This window comes from Patagioenas fasciata, chromosome 7 (assembly GCF_037038585.1).
Source record: "Patagioenas fasciata isolate bPatFas1 chromosome 7, bPatFas1.hap1, whole genome shotgun sequence".
Lineage (NCBI taxonomy): Eukaryota > Metazoa > Chordata > Aves > Columbiformes > Columbidae > Patagioenas > Patagioenas fasciata.
This window is the reverse complement of record NC_092526.1, coordinates 34,212,331-34,229,784: the sequence shown is the minus strand read 5'-3', so window position 1 is coordinate 34,229,784 and position 17,454 is coordinate 34,212,331. Positions and strand designations below refer to the sequence as shown.

General features: G+C 45.1%; 1 long non-coding RNA gene across 1 annotated transcript; it reads left to right on the top strand.

The window, feature by feature from the left end:
- The first annotated feature begins 2,162 nt into the window (after window positions 1–2,162).
- LOC139828373 (uncharacterized) lies at window positions 2,163–17,007 on the top strand. Its single transcript, XR_011739890.1, has 3 exons — window positions 2,163–2,268; window positions 11,664–11,899; window positions 16,529–17,007. It is a non-coding gene; the product is annotated as an uncharacterized lncRNA (long non-coding RNA).
- Window positions 17,008–17,454: the final 447 nt, after the last annotated feature.

Sequence of the window (17,454 nt, the reverse complement as noted above, 5' to 3'; positions counted from 1 at the left end):
GGGTCTCTGCCTGCTTTGCATTACCCTCCCCGAAACCAGGGCTCATTGTTGGGCACACTGGGGGGCTGGGGGCTCCCCCAGCATGTACACCAACCCAGAGGGTCTGGTGAGCAATTCCTGGCAGTCTGTAGGGCTAATTTACATTTCTTTTGGTCACACCAGCCCACCTTAATGAGCAGTTCTGCCTTGCATTTGACTTTTTTCCAGGATGCCAGATTTTGGAGGCTGCAAAGAGGCAGAAAATCTGCAAACTTTGCTAAAGAGGAGAACATTTAGTAAAACCCTAAACAGTGTGTATTCTGTGGTGCTCTGGAAATGCTCCTGGTGTTCCCAGGTGTGAACAAGCAAGGATGGTCTAACAAAATCTGTAGCACCTGCCAGATGCCATATTCTCTTCTATAACTCCAGATTTTACTAATACAACTTCGCTCGAGGCTGAATATCCCAGCAGAGCTATTGCCTTAATAAAGAGAGAGTTAAATCATATGTTCTAGCTCTCTGCAGTTGAATTTAAGGGATTATTCAGCAAATTATTGATTGGTGGCTCTGATCTGCAGTTCCACAGTGTAGTAGTGCCCTGTAGTGAGGAAAAATGGAGAAATGCTGCAGCTGGGTAAGTTTCCCCAAAAGATGAAGAGATTAACAGGTGCTTGGTAATGGATATCCTTATCTTCCAGATAAACACCAGTTCTCTCTTTATTTCTGCCAGGCTCTGCCTCAATATCTTATATCCTTTGGAACTAATTTTGCTGGTTGCATGTCATAACTTCTGTTTTATGGTGTTAGTTTTATCTGTTAAAAATAGAGTTTTAAAAGCAGGTGTTTCATTTTCTTTGCATTTTGCCTCATAAAAGACTCATTGCAAAATGTTTGAAACCCTGTGTCTGTCACCAGTATTTTCTCCACATGAAAAGGAGAATAATTTGAATTCCAATGTGACTTCAAAACTTAAGAGTTTTGTTTTGTTTTGTTTTTCCCCCAGGGCTTGAAATAGGTATAATTTGAAGAGAGTTTCTTTTAAGTACTTATGTTAAACTGAATTGTAACTGCAATTATTTTTTAACAGAAAGTTTAAATTATTGGTAATGAGACTTTTGGACAACTTCACTTGAAACTTCAAAACTGGAAAGCTGTGAAAAATCTGGGAAATGCTGTTAACTGTTTTTAGATACTTAGTTAAAAAATAATCACGATCCTGGGAAGGGGCTCATTTATCCCCATCTTCACATTGGTTCTCTTCACTAATGCCCTGTGTTGTGACTGGGGATGGAAACCCATCCCAGGCTGCTGTGTGCACTTCTCCTGGGCCTTGCTTCTGGAAGTGCTGTCACACGTAACCGAAGCTTGTGGCTCTTATAACTTACTCAGAGTGAGCCAACCTTGTGTTTTCCTCGTTGGGCTAATGCCGTACTAGTTTAAAAGCTGCAACGCTGAAAGGCAAACAAAGAAGAGGATTAGACCAAACTAGTTCCAGAGCACACATTGTACATACTAATGTCTCGTTGAAACAGGAGAAGGCTGAAAAAGTACTGCCCATGCTTTAATGAGAATACAAGCTTGCTTTCTGAAACCCTGCCTCATTTTGCCAATCAGATAGGGGATATTCTGCATTGCTAAAGGAGCCAAGCTAATGAGATTATGGTTTATCACTTGGGAAAATTAAACTGTACCACTGGAAGAATACAATTTATGTAAGGATTGTGCTAACCTATCCGTATGATCACTTGACTCTTCCTGAGGTTGTTCAGGCGAAAGCACTGAGCCTGCAAATGTTTCCACATAGATGACTCTGCATCTCCAAGCAATAAACCCTGAGCTGCTTTATGTCCTGAGTTTCATCTCTGCCAAGCAGTGGCCCAAGCAAAGATACCTTGGTGAGAAACAGATGTACAAATTTCAAATCCAGTGTTTCAAATGCATTATGTCGTAGATCTCCTTGTATTGACCTGTCTGGATAGGCTGTGCCTGCTGTGTTACAGAAAATGTGCGTTCTTTAGGATTTCCCCAGGTGGTGCCACCTAATTGCACCACACCAGCAGGAAGAGATTATCTGCAAGCAGAGGAGGAAAACCTCCGCAGTGGCCATCTTGACTGTTGCTATGCATGTCTATAAGAAGAGTTGCAGTGTACACTCGTGTTTCTCCACTTCTGCAGCCCTGGCGTCTCCCACCCTCCCGGCAACGACTGCTCCGTCGTGCAGCAGCAGCACTGGGACTCCGAAAGGGACTGAGGGATAGGAAACGCTTTTCAGCTCTGTGCCTGCTTCTGGTAGGTTTTAAAAGTAGTTTCACAGTCTCGTTTCTTTATCTTTGTTCCCTATGAAATCCCCTGCTATGCACAGTGCTGCCGGAGAGAGAGAAAGATCTCTGGAAAGAAAGAGTATTCACCTACTGCAAGATAGCAGAGGGGCCATCTCGGCAACCCTTAAACAACTAGCTCAGGAATAGTTGAAGTGCATGAAAAGCAGCTGTCAGCATAACCCACCTCTGTGGTGAGCTTGATGGGTGAGGAATTAACCCTCTGCTTGGTTTTCCTGTTGGGATGCTACAGGTCTGGCTTACAGGGTCAGGGGATACAGCAGTAAGCCGAACTTGGCCTTTAGCTCGTTTCTGCCCTTCCCTCTCCTATTTTTGCTTTTTGCCAGCACGTAAGTATTTGCAAAAGGACATGGGGTAAAAGGTGGCTTGCTTTAGCTCTGACACAGACCATAAAACCAACTCCTTGGGGCTGACTCCCAGGACCACCAAAGTCAGTGGCACAAATCCCACCATCACTTCAGGCTTTGCTAGGCTTGCTCCTAGCCTGTTATCGGAGAATATGCGGGCTGTAGTTTCTGTGCTAGAAATTCCTGATGTTTATGGACTTTTGACTTAGGTATTTTTGGAAAACATTAGCTATGGCTTGGCATGCTGCCTAGTCACTCCTCCCGGAGTATTGGTAATCTGCTCGGGGGAATTCGAAGGCTTCCCCCTCCTGTGTCCAATTTTTATTTACAGAACCTAGTACCAGTCTAAGAGCTAAAGTTGTGCCAGCTTTCCATTAGAAAGCTGACAGTAATCCCCCTTCTTGCTTTATCCAAACAAACCTGGTGTGCCACATTCCTTCTGTCTGCTGGTACGGTGGAGAAGCAGTCCCAGGAAAGCCTGAGTGTGATGTGAAAAGAAGCAAGATATGAGAGAGGGGAAAAGTTGGGGGTCTTCTGCTTAGGGAAAAGCTGGTGCTCTGGTGCAAATAACTGGTGATGTTGGTCCTACCACTCCCTTGGGTGGCAATATGAGTGCAAATCCTCTAGTGGAGCTCTTGGAAACTCCCTTTGGGGTTCACGCTTATTTCAAATGAGTTTTCCTTTTTTTTTAATTTTTTTTTTTTTTCTTTACTTTGTGGTTTGGTAAAGCTGTGAAGCCCTGGGAGTTAACTTCCCCTTGGGGACTCTCTGGGTCTCCCCACCCTTAGCTCAGGAACAGTGTTTAAAATCCCGGAGTTTTAAACATGAATGTGTGGGGGTTCTTCCTGTTCAGTTCACAGCTTTTCAAGAGGAAGTTTAGAAAGAAATTTTTCCCCTTTTGCAGAGAAAGAAGTGTTTCTCACCCACAAGCCAAGAACAGAAGATTTAAAGACAGAAGTATCAAAACAGAATTTTGACTTGAAGGACTCGGTGCTCTGCGCTTGGTGTTTTTTTCCCTCTCCCCCATCCTCAGTAGGTCTCAGACAAGGCGCTTGGGATTTCTCAGCATCTTCCTCAAGCCTGAGGCTCTCTGTGGTTTATCCTTGCCAGCCTGGCTGCAAAGCACCACCGTCCTGCTCGAGCTCTGCTGATGCATGAATCACTGGGATCCATGAGGTGGGAATGGGGTTTGAGGTGATTAAATAGTGAGTATCTGCTAAAACCCTGTCTCAGCTAGTGGGAAGCAGATGAGCCTGAAGGATCTTTCCCTCTGACCCTCAGGCGCCCGCACCTGCCGTCATTGCAGCCTGAGTCCCAAGGTCTGACTTTTACCTTGATATACACCCCATCCTTCTCCCTTCTAACAAATGGGAGCTTGCAGGGTGCCTGTCAGGGCAGGATTTGCCCTTTAGTGTCAATAACTTCTCTGACAACATATTTATGCTTTCATCTCCTAGCCATTACTGCTGATTTATGCGATTTGCAGTGCTAAGCGATGTGGCAGCTGCAGGGAGGAAGAGATGAGAACCAGAAACCGCACAGGCTTCCTAGAAAATGTCTTCTCCAGTAACAAATCTGGGATGGAGAAAAGCCTGCTCTGGTCCTGTGTGCATGCTCCAGTATGTTGGGAAAGGACTGAACACACAGACAGTGCTCTTCAAAAGGTGACGTTGCCTGTTTTTGTCTTTCCTCTGCAGCTTTTTGGGGTGCTGGAGCCTTACAGCTGCATTGGCTGGAATATGGCATTGACTCAATGATTTCTTAAAGCATTTAGCTGTCAGCGACTCTCAGCAAACACCATTCTCCCTCCGTCATGCATGAGCACTTGCGTGTAGAGCTCCCCAGGCTTGGGCTGGAGCCCATGGGGATTACAAAAGAAATGGGGATTACAAAGAAATGTAATATCTGTCAAACCAGAGACCGTGCGGCTCTGATCAGTGACTGGAGCCACACAGTGCGAGGGGCTATACAAATTGCTACCGATGGAGATGTTCTTTGCCCTATAGATCTTGTGATGCTTGGCTGTTAATCTCACTATGGGGGCTCTGGGTCATTTCTGTTACCGCTGTTGAATGCAGGAGATGTTTACTGATTCTTTTCCTTGTGTTGCATGAGTGAGAGTGGTGGAAATGGTGGGCAGGAGGAATTTAGGATTGTTTGCTTGGTGCCTCCTGACGCTGTGCCTAATCAAGGTCTTCTGTTGTTACTTGAGGTGCACCCTGGGCAGATTGACAAGGTGGTGGGCTGGAGACCACCTCACCTTCTCCTCCTAGAACATGAAAGGGGATGATGTGCTTCACCAGGCAGGCCTTGACAACTCATCTATTTTCATTATGTAAATGAAACAGGAGGACAGCAATAATGTTCTTTAATGGAGAAACACACTAACAGGGCGCAGCAGAAATAATACCAAACAAATCGCTTGTTACTGTGACAATTCCCTTTCCCATTTTACTGAAGTGCCTACCAAGCACTTGCTAAACTTGCTTGCCTGATGAAATAACCGAGTAATGGACCTTTTTTTGCAAATAAACCCTTTTTTTGCAAATGAATCCTTTTTTTTCTAGATTGGAAAGCCGCCTTCTCTTTGTGGCTTTCTCTATCAGATTACCAATTTGCTTCGCAAAGGTATGATGAGCTATATAGCAGGATCTCTACTTAGGGCAGCAGATAAACAAATGAAATCTGCAAGTTATTTGAATTTTTAGTGTGTTGTAACATGCTGTAGTTGAAAACAAAACAAACAAAAAAGAAACAAAAACAAAATAAGGTTTGCCATGAAGAGGTTTGGTTTCACCTGAAACCACCCAGTGAAATCTTCTGGATTTGTAGTGTGGGGGTTGCACAGGGCCAAAGACTGTCCTTGGCAATTCTGGTGTGGGTCTTGGATGTGTGTGGTAGTCCCAAGGAGACTAGAATAAAACCTGAGGCCTGGCCACAAACTCCCTACCTGCATCGGAACTAGATGGGGCATCTGTATGCGTGTCTGTGAGTGGGGTGGAGACAGTCAGAATTGTGTCTTCTCCTGCCGTCTGGTGAAAATCAGGAGATGTTCATTGGGACCAAACATTTACACCTACCTCTTGCTCAAGGTTGCTCAACTCATGTGTTTTAGATGTGGCTGCTTGTGGTCTATCTCCTGGCAAACCTTTCCTGTGGACAAGATGTAGACCAGACTCCAGAGCAAGGCTGGAGACCTTGAGAACACCCTGCAGAGGCACAGGGCATCCTTCAGGATATGGAACTCTTGGGCAAAGGAAGGAAAACACATTTCCTGTCTCCTTCATAGGCACGTTGGAAACTTGGTAGTAAGTTAATAATGGGTTAAACTATAGGCTCTTTCTGCTTTTCTTGAGAAAATGGCTGGCAGGGCTTCAGTGAAGAAGTTGAAGTTCAGAGTAAAGCAACCAAGAGCAGTTCATGCCCTGCTGATTTCTGGTTCCTCAGTGCCTGTGGTCTGTTAATTTCTGGGGGATAAAAAGAAAGAGAGGTGAATTAAAATGAAGGAAATGTGCAATTTTGCCTAAGCCCTGTGCTTGGGGGACTGTGCCCCATCTCTTCATGTGATGCCATCAGGCAGATATGGCTCATCCATCACTCTGAGGCATGTGTCCAAGCCTTCTAATTAGTGAATATGACCAGAGGTTTGGAGCTTAAACTGGTTCTGACCTGTATTTTTTAATTAAGGCATTTTTTTTAATATAACCCCTGCTTCAGGTCATCTGATAATACTAATCTGGACATAATGCCTAACCTTCTTAACCCTAGATTGTTACTTCTCCACTTTAATGCCAGTCTTAAAGAAACATTGCCCTATAAATTAGATGCCAGGAACAGAACCAGCTGTGAATTAAAGTGTTTCTAAGGAATAATTGGATGGACCCTGAAGATCCGCTCCCAGCTGACATTCTTCTACCTCTCATAAAAGCACAAAATGTTTATGGTCCCTTTGTTAACGTTGCTTGGCTCGCATTTGGTCTGCTTGCCCATTGGGTCAAAAGGGGGTCTCGTCTTCCCATTGCCAGCCCTATGCCTGGTAACAGCTCCAGCTGAGAGGAGTGCTATCTCCAGATAGTCTTTGGGATGGTTGTTTTCAGCTGGCTGATGGCCACCTACTCCGCTTCTATCTTGGAGAGCAGGGATTTTTGATAAGCTTAAGAACGCTGTGGAGGAGACCCTTGTTCCTATCAGCAGGCGGAACAACTGATGAAGTCAAGGGATTAATGAAAGAAAACCCAGCACTGTGCAGTTTTATGAGAGACTTTTTAATGGGTTTTTACTTATCCTGTATTGTTCTGCACGTAGCTGTATCATGCTGAGAATCACAGGGAGAAATGCTAATTCGGTGTTTTTATATAGGGGAAACAGCATGCTAAGTGCATTCCTTAAGTCAGTCCAGAAACCGCCTCCTGCAAAAATTCATGAAAAGCACATGTAATGCCTTGTCAAGCTTGGCTCTTTTATCTGGGATAGTTAAAATATTTTCACTAGGGGGAAGAAAGGTTGCTGGGTGGTTTGTTTGTTTGACTGTTTCTGGATAAAGATCTTCTGAAGGTGGGAAAACACCGGTCTTGCATCTGACAGGCAGGAAGGTGCAGCCCCTGGGCATGGTTTGGGCTGTGATTTCCTAGGGGAGCCATCGTGGAGCCAAGGACAAAATTTATATAGCCACATTTTTTTTTCTCACTTACTGATTCTGGTAGCCACCTTATAAGCAACTAGCACGGCATACCAAGAGAGTAAGGCAGAGAAAAAAACGTCCTCATTATCTCAAATACAATAAAAAGAAATTGAGGAATTGAAAGAGAAAACAATTTGACTGTAAGAGCCCCAAAACTCAAAATCATTCCCAGCAGTTCTCCAAAGTACAGTGTTTCAAACATTCATGGCTCAATTTACCACCTATTTGATGGGGGAAGTGTTTACGACACATTCTCTGCATTCCTTTACCAGAAGTGCTGTAAAATTGGACTGTTCCCCTCCTGAACCCCCCCAAATGTGATGCAGGGAATGACTCACATCTGGAAAATTTACCTTACAGCTCAGCACTGAGCTCTTCTTACAGCAGCTTACCTATAGGGAAAATCAGACATGGCCCTGTGCATTGCTGCCCTGCAAACCTGGGTGTGCAAACGTGCCTTTGTATATATTGGGTTAGTTTGAGTCATGGTAATAATAGAAATAGAAAGATATGGGCTAATACAGAGGCTGTATAGACTCTACTGAGGGAGAACTGGTTAAATCAACATTAGATCATGCCGAAGGGCATGTTTCCCCATGGTCATAGTTATCTATGCTTGGCGTGGCAAGAGTACGAAGGAGAATTTTGATAATTCAGTTGATTAAGTTGTCTGGGGGCATGGAGAAGGCTGGAAACGTGTTGATCAGATAAGGCATATGCACCAAACACAAAGTGTTTGTAACCTGGGCTCTAAGGACATCCAGGGAAAGATAGCAGAAAAGCATGGTTGGAGTCGGTCCTTGAATTATCGCTCGAAGGTGCAAAGATCTCAGAGGAAGATGTTTGTAGGGGGGAGAGGGCTGCTTCTAGCTCCGCGGGGCACTTGGAAAATGTCCATGGATGGTCCTGCACTGGTGGCCTTGCAAATCTGCTGCCTGGATCAGCCACTTGCACGTCACCGAGCTTTGACTGTAGACATGTCCTCAACCAAGCAAGAGGAGACCCAGCCAGGTTCAGTCACTGTAATATGAAGTCATAAAATGGGTATTAGATTAATGGTTTTATAAGATGAGAGGGGTTTAACACTGGAATAGATGGCAAATGGATCTTGCACATTTTTTCTCAGCTTTGTTTCAAGCTTAATATCCATCATGTGGTGGCAGATTTCTCCTCAACCCTGAGTTATTTGACTCGATGGAGGAATTTCTGGGTGAAAAGCACAACTCACTCTAATGCAGGAGGCCAGGCTGGGTGTTTTTAATGATTTCTTCTCACTTTCAAAGCTTCTTATCAAATCTGTATCTTTTCCCACAAGTTAGGAGCTGAGCCCAGAGGGTGGAATTCCATATGATTCACTGATTAATTCCAGCTTAATTCCTGCACACCGCCTGATTATGAGGTCTTAATTGGTGCAGAAAGAGGGAATCTCTCCTTTCCCAAATACCTTTGAGACAGTAGCCCCAATTTCCCATCAAACCTCCTACAACACAGCAGTGCTATAACTGTTCTTCCCAACTCGAGTGGAGTTGCTACTGTTTCTCCTGATGATATACGAGGGTGTCATGACTTGTTATGTCATGTCAGATGACGCGGTGGGATAATAAGAGTTGATGGGATGTGGCAGCCGTTATTTTGAAATTGAAGAAAAAAAAGGTTCTCTGTGCACCAAAGAACACATCTGGTTTGTGGCATAATTTAAATTAACTTGGAGGAATTTACTACATCTCGGGTGTCTTCCATGGTGACATGAAACATAGAAATGCAGTCTTGGAAAGCTTTTATGAAAGCTCAGCAGCCAGAGCAGTTTTAAATTGCTTTTGCTTTTTTTTTTTGTGTGGGTGTGCTTTTTTTTTTTTTTAACTGAGAAATTCTGATGGCAATTTCCTACTCTTGACTGATTCTATCTAATTTGTGCTTGCCCTGATTGCAGTTTTATAAACAGGAATTCCAGGGCTATGTATCTCTCTACCAAGGGGAGAGATGTTTAGCTGTTCACCTTTCTCCTGGATGAAATGCTAGTCGCCTATGTTAAACCTCTCTGTGCAGAGTGATGCTGGGGGACCAGAGAGCAGCCATCCCTGCACTGTCTGGCTCCTTGCACAGGAACACTTCGGTGTCCTTGGGACCCCCTGGGAAATCCCCTCTATAAACTCCCTGTGCTGGACTCGCATGCAGGGGATTGAGATTCAGGGGCTGATGTGTGTGAATGGAACTTGGGACCCTCTGGAGAAAAACGAGTGTCCTATGGTGCAAACCATAGCCAGGTGTGATGTTTCTTCTGGAGAATTAAAACTTAAATCACTAAGGATGCAGCAGAGAGATTATTTCCAGGGTGAGGAAGCATGAGGTGGTTGGTATTTTCAAACCTGCTCCAGATGACAGCTCATCATTACAAAGCTTGAGGGAACAGGGAACTAGCAATATTCTAAAGCAAAGGGTTTTGCCCTGGTGCTAGCCAAACACATGGTTCCCCCAGCTGTCAACAGGCACTTTGCTGTTGGGAGCCAAAATCATTCTGATCTGTCCCCTAAGTCAAGTGTTGCTAAAGAGCTTGCTAAGTACTTGTTTTGTCTTCTCTTAATCTTAACTGAACTCTATCTCTTTTCCCTTAAACCTGGAATAGAAGTTTTGAGCTTCTCTGAGCTTTGTAGAAATTGGAAAATCCAACAAAGCCTCTCCACAGGAACATCTGGTGAAAAGGAATCCTCACAGCTTGATTGGGGGCAGTCCCCTCAGGGCGGGTCGCCCCCATGGGGTGTTTGTTACAGGTAGCTGCAGAAAATGGTCTTGTGGGTCTCAGGTTGGACCATAACTCTGGAGAGATGGATTCTCTGTTATGGGCCAGCTGGATGAGCAGGAACAGTCACATGGCCTCCTGTGCCTCAGTTTCCTCAATTGCCGACATGGCAGCAATGTTGTTCTTTCTTATGTGGTACTTCAAGACTCCTGAGGAAGGGCTGAGAGGTGCAGTCATCCTCTGCCTCTGAGCTATCAAGGGGCCTTGCAATTCCATTAAGCCAACAGCAGTACAAAATGTGTGACTTCTTGTTGCAGTTAGATTATGGTACTACTCTGGAGGCAGCATGGGCATTGCTCACTGGAAACATACCCCAACCTTAATCCAAAATACATGTGGCTGGTAGGGCTGCCCCAGTTTTGCCTGCAGGCCACCAGCTGCAGGGGCAACTCTGGGTGCTCACTATGGGGCTGCCCTTCAAGGGGAGTGATGGGGCTGAACAAGCTGAGACTTCATCCTAATGATGGGGTGGAGCTGGCTCAGGAGAGGATATAGGGCAGGAGCTGGGCCAGCTGAAAGTCTGGGAATGGGGATAGCAAGGGAGGAGAAGGAGAGTTTTATAGCTGTTCGCATTAGTATGGGGCTACTGAGGATATCAGCTGAGCTCGATTCTTGTTCTTCCCATCTTGGCTATGCCTGTCTCAGCTAGGCTGCGCCTTGCTATTTCCTGCTTAGGTTAATAAGGACAGAGAAGGGAAAGACAGCAGTCACTTTCAGTAGAGGGGAAGCTATGCTAATTATCTAAAAAAGCAAATATCCATGGCTCAGGAGGCAGGCAGAAAGCTCCGACACAGTGGGACTCATCCTGTTTATTGCCCAGCCCATGACGTGTCTGATCACCTGCCCATAGGAAGGCTCTGTGTACGCACACAAGGTAAGCTGGAGCTCAGCATAGAAAGCAGGGATATCACTGTGTTAGAAACCATGGATCTTTTAGAAATGAGAGGAACATTTACAGTCCTAAAACTCAGAAGAAAAGATGCCTTTCTGGATTGAGCTCTGGTGCTATCCAAGACCTAGTTCAGGAGGCGTTTGTCCGTTGCTCAGTAGTAGCAAATGCAATGGGGCTCCAGGTGTTGGGGCCAGGTACTTTAAGATCTTTAGCCTCACAGAAGAGGGTGATCACAGCAGGACAGAGTGGTGTTATTTGCCAAAAAGGCTTTGGTGCTCTTGGATCTTGAGCACTTGAGGACACTTTTTGCCTCTGCTTCTGAGGAGGAGCATGGTAGAAGTAGGTATAGGTAAAATGGTAGAAGGCAGTTAGTGACTGGAAATGTTGGATTTGCTCAGTCTGGAGAAGGGAAGAGGGGAATTTGAAAAATCACAAAGTCAGCAGGAAAGGCAGATGTGGGCTTGTCCTTCATCAGCCCCTGTGTGTGATAAGTGGGTGCACCTGGTGAAGCCAGGGAGGAGACATAACCTGCTCCAATTGCTCTGAGAACATTTTTATTACTCTTTTTCTTCTTGATTTTTGAAGTTATTTCACCATTTCTCACTTATTTTTATTTTGCCTCTCTCAGGAGTCATGGCTGGTGTTTTGAATACAGCTTAGCAATTTCTGTTCATGTGAAACACTACAAGAGAGCGTCTTGTCTACAACCCCTCTGAGAAGACTTATTTTATGCTTATCTGTCATGCATATGTGTGCCAGAACCTGGAAGAGGAATGGCTGTTGGATTCCACATTCCTTCCTGGTCCAGGACTGTTTGCAAGACTGTCTCCATCACCATAATCAGATATCAGCTCTCTGGAACATGTGAGTAGGTGCCTGGGGATGTTTTGAGAGGGGCATTTTAGGGTTTTGTATGTTCTGTTTCTGAGGGTCAACCTGAAAAATGCGAAGAGACTTCTACCTTCTGCTTTTGGCTGGCTGCTTTCTTCCTCCCACGGGCAGAGTTTTGGGCTGGAATTTGGATCTTGAGGCCAAATGCAATGGTTTGAGTCATCACCTTATTTTGTGAATGTGTCTGCATGGGCTATCTTTTCAGCTGGTTTTGTCAAGCTCTTAAGCTGCCTAGCCCAGAACTTGATTCTTGGGCTGGTTATATTTTTTTTTTCACTCTTCTTTCTCTCTTAATCCTTGTATTTACTGCATGATGGTTTTGGTAGCAGCTGGCTATTTCATGCTGTCCTGGGGTGGGCTGTTCTCCCACCACTTTCAAGGCAAAACAGCAAAAAAATTCTCAATTTTTGTGCTTGCCAGTAGTTCTGACAATTCACCTCATCCTTGCTGGTTGGTTTCCTGTCTTCATGGTGGTGCATTGCACACTACAATGCACAGGAATACAGTGAATAACTCCAGGTTTCATATAGATTCGTGTGTGGCTTCCCTCTTCCTCTCCCCTGTTCTTCCCTGGCGCCCAGGGTTTGGGTTTGGAAGGCAGCTGGAGGCAATCTAACAATCATTGTCTTTAAAAAAATGTAAAGGTTTCCCTTTTTTATCATCCTCACTCAAGTCTTGCACTCCCTGTGTTTATCTAGTGCTGGCTTCAGTGCTTGTCAGACCCTGATTTAACTCACTAACCTGGCAAAAATGGGATCCAACAAAAACACTTTTTTTTTTCCCTGCTGGGTGTGTGAGTTTAAAACAGCTCAGTTTAGATGAGGAGCCCATCTCTGGAGCCTGCTGCTACTTGTTGGCAAAAGTCCTGGTGGCTTCAAAAGGGAGTGGATCCAGGACCCCAGACTTACAGCTCGGCTTCATATAAAAGCCGGGTTCTCCCCCTGCATCCCCTGCTTTAACAGGGAGAGGAACATCTCCAGCTCCACCTCGAGCTGGTCTGGAAAGATATTTTATTTTATTATTAACTAACATGTATTTGGGTGGAGCCGTTCATTTCACCATGGAAAAATATCCCAAAATCTTATATCTAGTTCTCAAAATGTGAGCACGTCTCCAGTGGCTGGGTACCTCAGTATTCTGCATCTTCTGACCTCCCCAAGGGCTTTTCTGGAGCACAAAGGAGCTAATGATGTTGTTCTGGTTCTTTTCCCCCATCTACTGTCGCTGCAGTGTGGTTGGAGGGTTTGAATGAGGAAGGTTATGTTAATTAAACTGGGAAAGGTTGCCTGGCTGGGCTTGTGATCTCCATCAGGTGGCTGGACCTGGAGGAAAGGGGATTTCACATGACACAGAAATGGGGCTGAATGGGTGCAGCTCATGTATCAGCAGGGAAAGGATTTTGTGTGTGGGTGTGTAAACTGGTGGCAGATGGAGCTGAGTAGAAAAAGGACCCTTCTCCCTATGTGGGTCACTGCATCAAGAGGGTCCCCTCCTCCCCATAAAGAAAGAGGAGGAAAATCGGCAACAAACGAATAGGTTTTGTTTTCCTGAGGGCCTTTTCTGGACCAAGTATTTTAGCTTCACCTTCCTCCTGATGGTTGTGTAAAGTGAGTTCAGCAGTCTCCCAGGGCTTGACTATTCAAGTTTTCCAACAGAAAAACTTTGCTTCTTCATGACTACTTTCCCCTTTAAACAAAAGGGATATTGTCCAGGGAAGGATTTTGATTTTATGCTTTTTAAGTTGGAAAACTTCTCCTGCAGAAGCTTTCTAGCTGGCTTTCACATCAAGTTTGCTCTCATCACCTTTCTGGGGGTGCTTGGCAGTGTCCCCAAGCACAGTTTGCTGCAGCGAGCTACACCCCTGACCCTCAGTGTCAGTCTGGCAAGATTCTGAGAGCAAACATTCTGCAAAATAACACTCAGACTTCAGTGCCCACTCTGTCCCTGGTGCATACGTTTGATGCCAAGGATTCACAGCACATCCCAAAGTACTGTGGGATAATGCATCTGTCCTTTTTGGGCTCCAAGGAATAACTACTCAAAGACACTGGGAAACAAACAAGCCTTGTAGACAGAATGGTTGTGAAAGCATTTACTATGTTTGTTCAGCTCATCTTCTGGTCTGTTCTCTTAATAGACTAGCCAACGTGACTTCATTGCGACGGTTCTCTTGGGCTAAAACAAAGATGGGTCTTGGGCAAGGATCAAGAGCCAGCTGTCAAGTACTATCATAAATACAGACAATGTTTTTTATTGTTGTTGATATGCTTTTGTTTGGTTGGTTTTTTAATTATTCCCACATTTACTTCTTGTCATAATGCCCCCCAGACAGCCTGGAACAGAAAGAGAAAGCTCAAACTCCCCATATCTTCTCAAAAGGATAATGGAAGGAAGAAGAGGCCACTTTCGATTTTTATTTCTAGGAAAAATGGAATGCATTTCTCGAATGCAGAAGCCCAGTGTAAGTTAAGCTGCCAGGCAATTATGACAGGAATTTTCTAAGCATGTATGATTCATGGTTTGGATTGCTGCTCAGCCCCAGGAAGAATTTTGGAGCAACCACACTGGAGGCTGTCCCCTGTGGCTTGATGTGAAGGAAGGGTGTGCTTCCATGTGGCTTGGCACCACCTTCCTAAAGGAATATCCCAGAGTAGGGGAAAATGTTTGATCTCAATCTTTTTTCTTGATGCTGTGAGGATTTGTTTTCCAGAAGGAGCAGTTGGGCTTCAAGTCAAGCTGTGATAGCTCTCCCCTTCTTGGGTTGCAATGTGTACCCACCTTTGCTAATGTAACCTCTTCTTCTGGGGTGGCCCTTGCCTTCTGGCTGATGGCCATCCACTCATCCTGTCATGCAGCACTGTGAGCCACCAGATGTTGAGATATTCGGACTGTTCCTGCTCCTGGGTGAATCACCTGTACCCATGCACGTGTCCAGTGTGGGATGCATTGGCAGAACTGTTTGTGGGGAGAAAGGCTTAACTGGGGTTCGTGGTGCTACTGCTTACAGGCCCTTGTGCTGAGCTGTTTCAGCCCTGCATCCTGCAGCTATGAGCAGTCAGTTCCCAAGGAGCCGCTCAAACTCTTCCAGCATTAAGGTCCTGCAAGCGACAAAAGGCTCTGCTGGGTGCTGCCCACTGGGTGCTTTTCAAATGCTGCTGGGCAAATAATAAATGAGTGGGCCAGGGACCCCTGGCACAAGTGATGTAGGGGAGCCTTGCATCCGTGCTGCTTCGGGAATGGTTCCTTTGTGTGCAGTGGTGATGGATGCTCCAACATGGCACTTGATGTTGGGGCTTCTCTGAGCCAGAGCTTGAGATGGGTCCCTGGGCGTGGAGATTCTCTCTATGTTCTCCCCCTAAAAGCCCTTTGAGAAACCAGTTTGGGCCAGTTCCACCATTAAAACAGTTGGTTTTTCTCTGCCTGCTCCTGGAGGGATGCTGTCCTGACACATGGTTGCACTAACTCTTAGGAGCTCTGTGTTTCAGTATCTCTCTGCTCCTGGAAATGTGTGCACTCATCTTGTGCTAACAGGGCTCCTTTGCTGTAACATAGACTTGTATTTGTCCTCCTCCTGGGATTTTGTGTGTGTGTGAATGTATGCATGTTTATCTGCCCTTTTTCTGCCCTCCTCTGCTTTTCTAAACATACTGAGCTTTATTAAGCTCGATGATCCCAGAGATTCCCTCTACAACAGTATTTAAAAAAAAAATAGATAAAAGGAGCGAAGCATCTCCAGCCATAGTCAGATGCAGTCATGAAATGGTGCCTGAGAATGGAGGGAGAGAGGTCTAGTATCAGTGATTAAACCTACTTCTGACTCCTTTTGGCTGTGAGAGGTATCCCCAACCCTTTAAATAGATGTGGCAGAGGACCAGCACCCTGACAGGCCTTTGCAGCCCTGACAGGCAGAAGCTGCAGGGGTTGAGCACAGTTAGTGCTCCTCATCCATCTGAAATTGAGTGAACACCCTACTAAAGCGTGACCTTTCTGTACGGTGTCTGTTTTGCACTTGTGACCCCTTTGGCTTGGCTGGAAGGCGATGGGTGGCAGATGTTAGAGATCTTGTCTTAGAGGGAGGAAGGGGGAAACTGTTCTCCAAACAAAATCCTCCCTCATGTCCTGCTGTTTCCTAAAACTGCTCATTTGTGAACTACAGATATTTATCTATCTCCTCCTATATGTGTGTGTGTACATCTATAAATATGAGTGTGTGTAAACATCTGTGTGTATATAGAATGCTTTATTCTGTTACCAGTGTGTTCATGTTATTTCAACAATAACAGCAGTACTGGGGCCAGAAAATGCATCAATATCAGAGCTCAGTCTTACAAGTATCATAAATTTTTTGATGTCAAAACATTAGTGGCTTATCTGATGTCTTGTAAGGATACTTGATGCTAACCATCCTTATTACCTGATCCATATGCACGCCAGCTATCAAATTAATGTACTTTGATTTTGTGTTTTTTAGCTCACAAAGAGAAATCACATGCCTGCTTCCATTAGAATATCGGGTGGGTTTTGCAGGTACTGGAGGCTCGGTCAGCATTTGGGTAGGAGAAGGCTGACCCAGCCTACAAATCTGCCTTCATCTCCTCTTAGGACCAACCTGCAGTCCTGTGAGTCAGCAAACATGGGATGGAGCAGGAAAAGACCAAGGAGCAAGGCAGGAGAAGCAGCAAGGAGAGGGAGCTTGGAGCTACAGATGAGCAAGAACAAGTTGGTGAGAAGCACTTCTGTAGACCTGTGAGTGTATGGTTTGTGACACCCTGGCCCTGCCCTGTCAGCAAAGAAAATTTGAGGGCTGGCTCACAAAAGTCAAAGCGGATGCCAAATCAGGGTGTTGCCAAGGACGTTTTGGACATCTGACCAGCCTCCCTTCCTGCTGGGGAAGACAAGGGTGTTTTTCCCTGACTTCCTCTCTGGATCTGAGGTTTGCTCTGGTGGGTATTGAGGCAAGTTTGTTTATTGCAAGTAATCTAAATATTGTGTTGTATGTATATTCAAATCTATATGCAAAACCGTGATTGCTTGCCTAATCTGTTTTTTTCTCCTGCAAAAATTTGCTCTCTCACTTCAATATAAATCAGGAGTATGTTTTCCAATGCTGGTAAATTCTGGGCTCATATAACCCCAGTGGGGGAAGGACTGATCTCTATGTGTTTATAGACAGTGAGAGAAATATATATTTCTCTGGACACAGAGTTTACATTCCACGTGGGCTATCTTGCCAAGGTGTCCAATAAAAGAAAAGATGCATTTCTTTTCAAAATGTGGTGGAAACATCTGGCTGTATGGCACCATCGCTGAATCCCATGCGTGGAATCCAAAGGAGGTCAAGCAAGATGCAGCAGCCCCATTAGTTCAGGGTGCTTGCTACAGACTAACAAGCTCTGTGATTAAATAAAATCAATCAGAAGCAGGAAAACTGGGCCCTGGGGCTCTCAGAAGAAGGCTTGGGTGTGGGGACTTATTAATTAGGAAAGTGTTTTGAGGACTTTTATTGTCATGGTTTTCTCTATGCTATT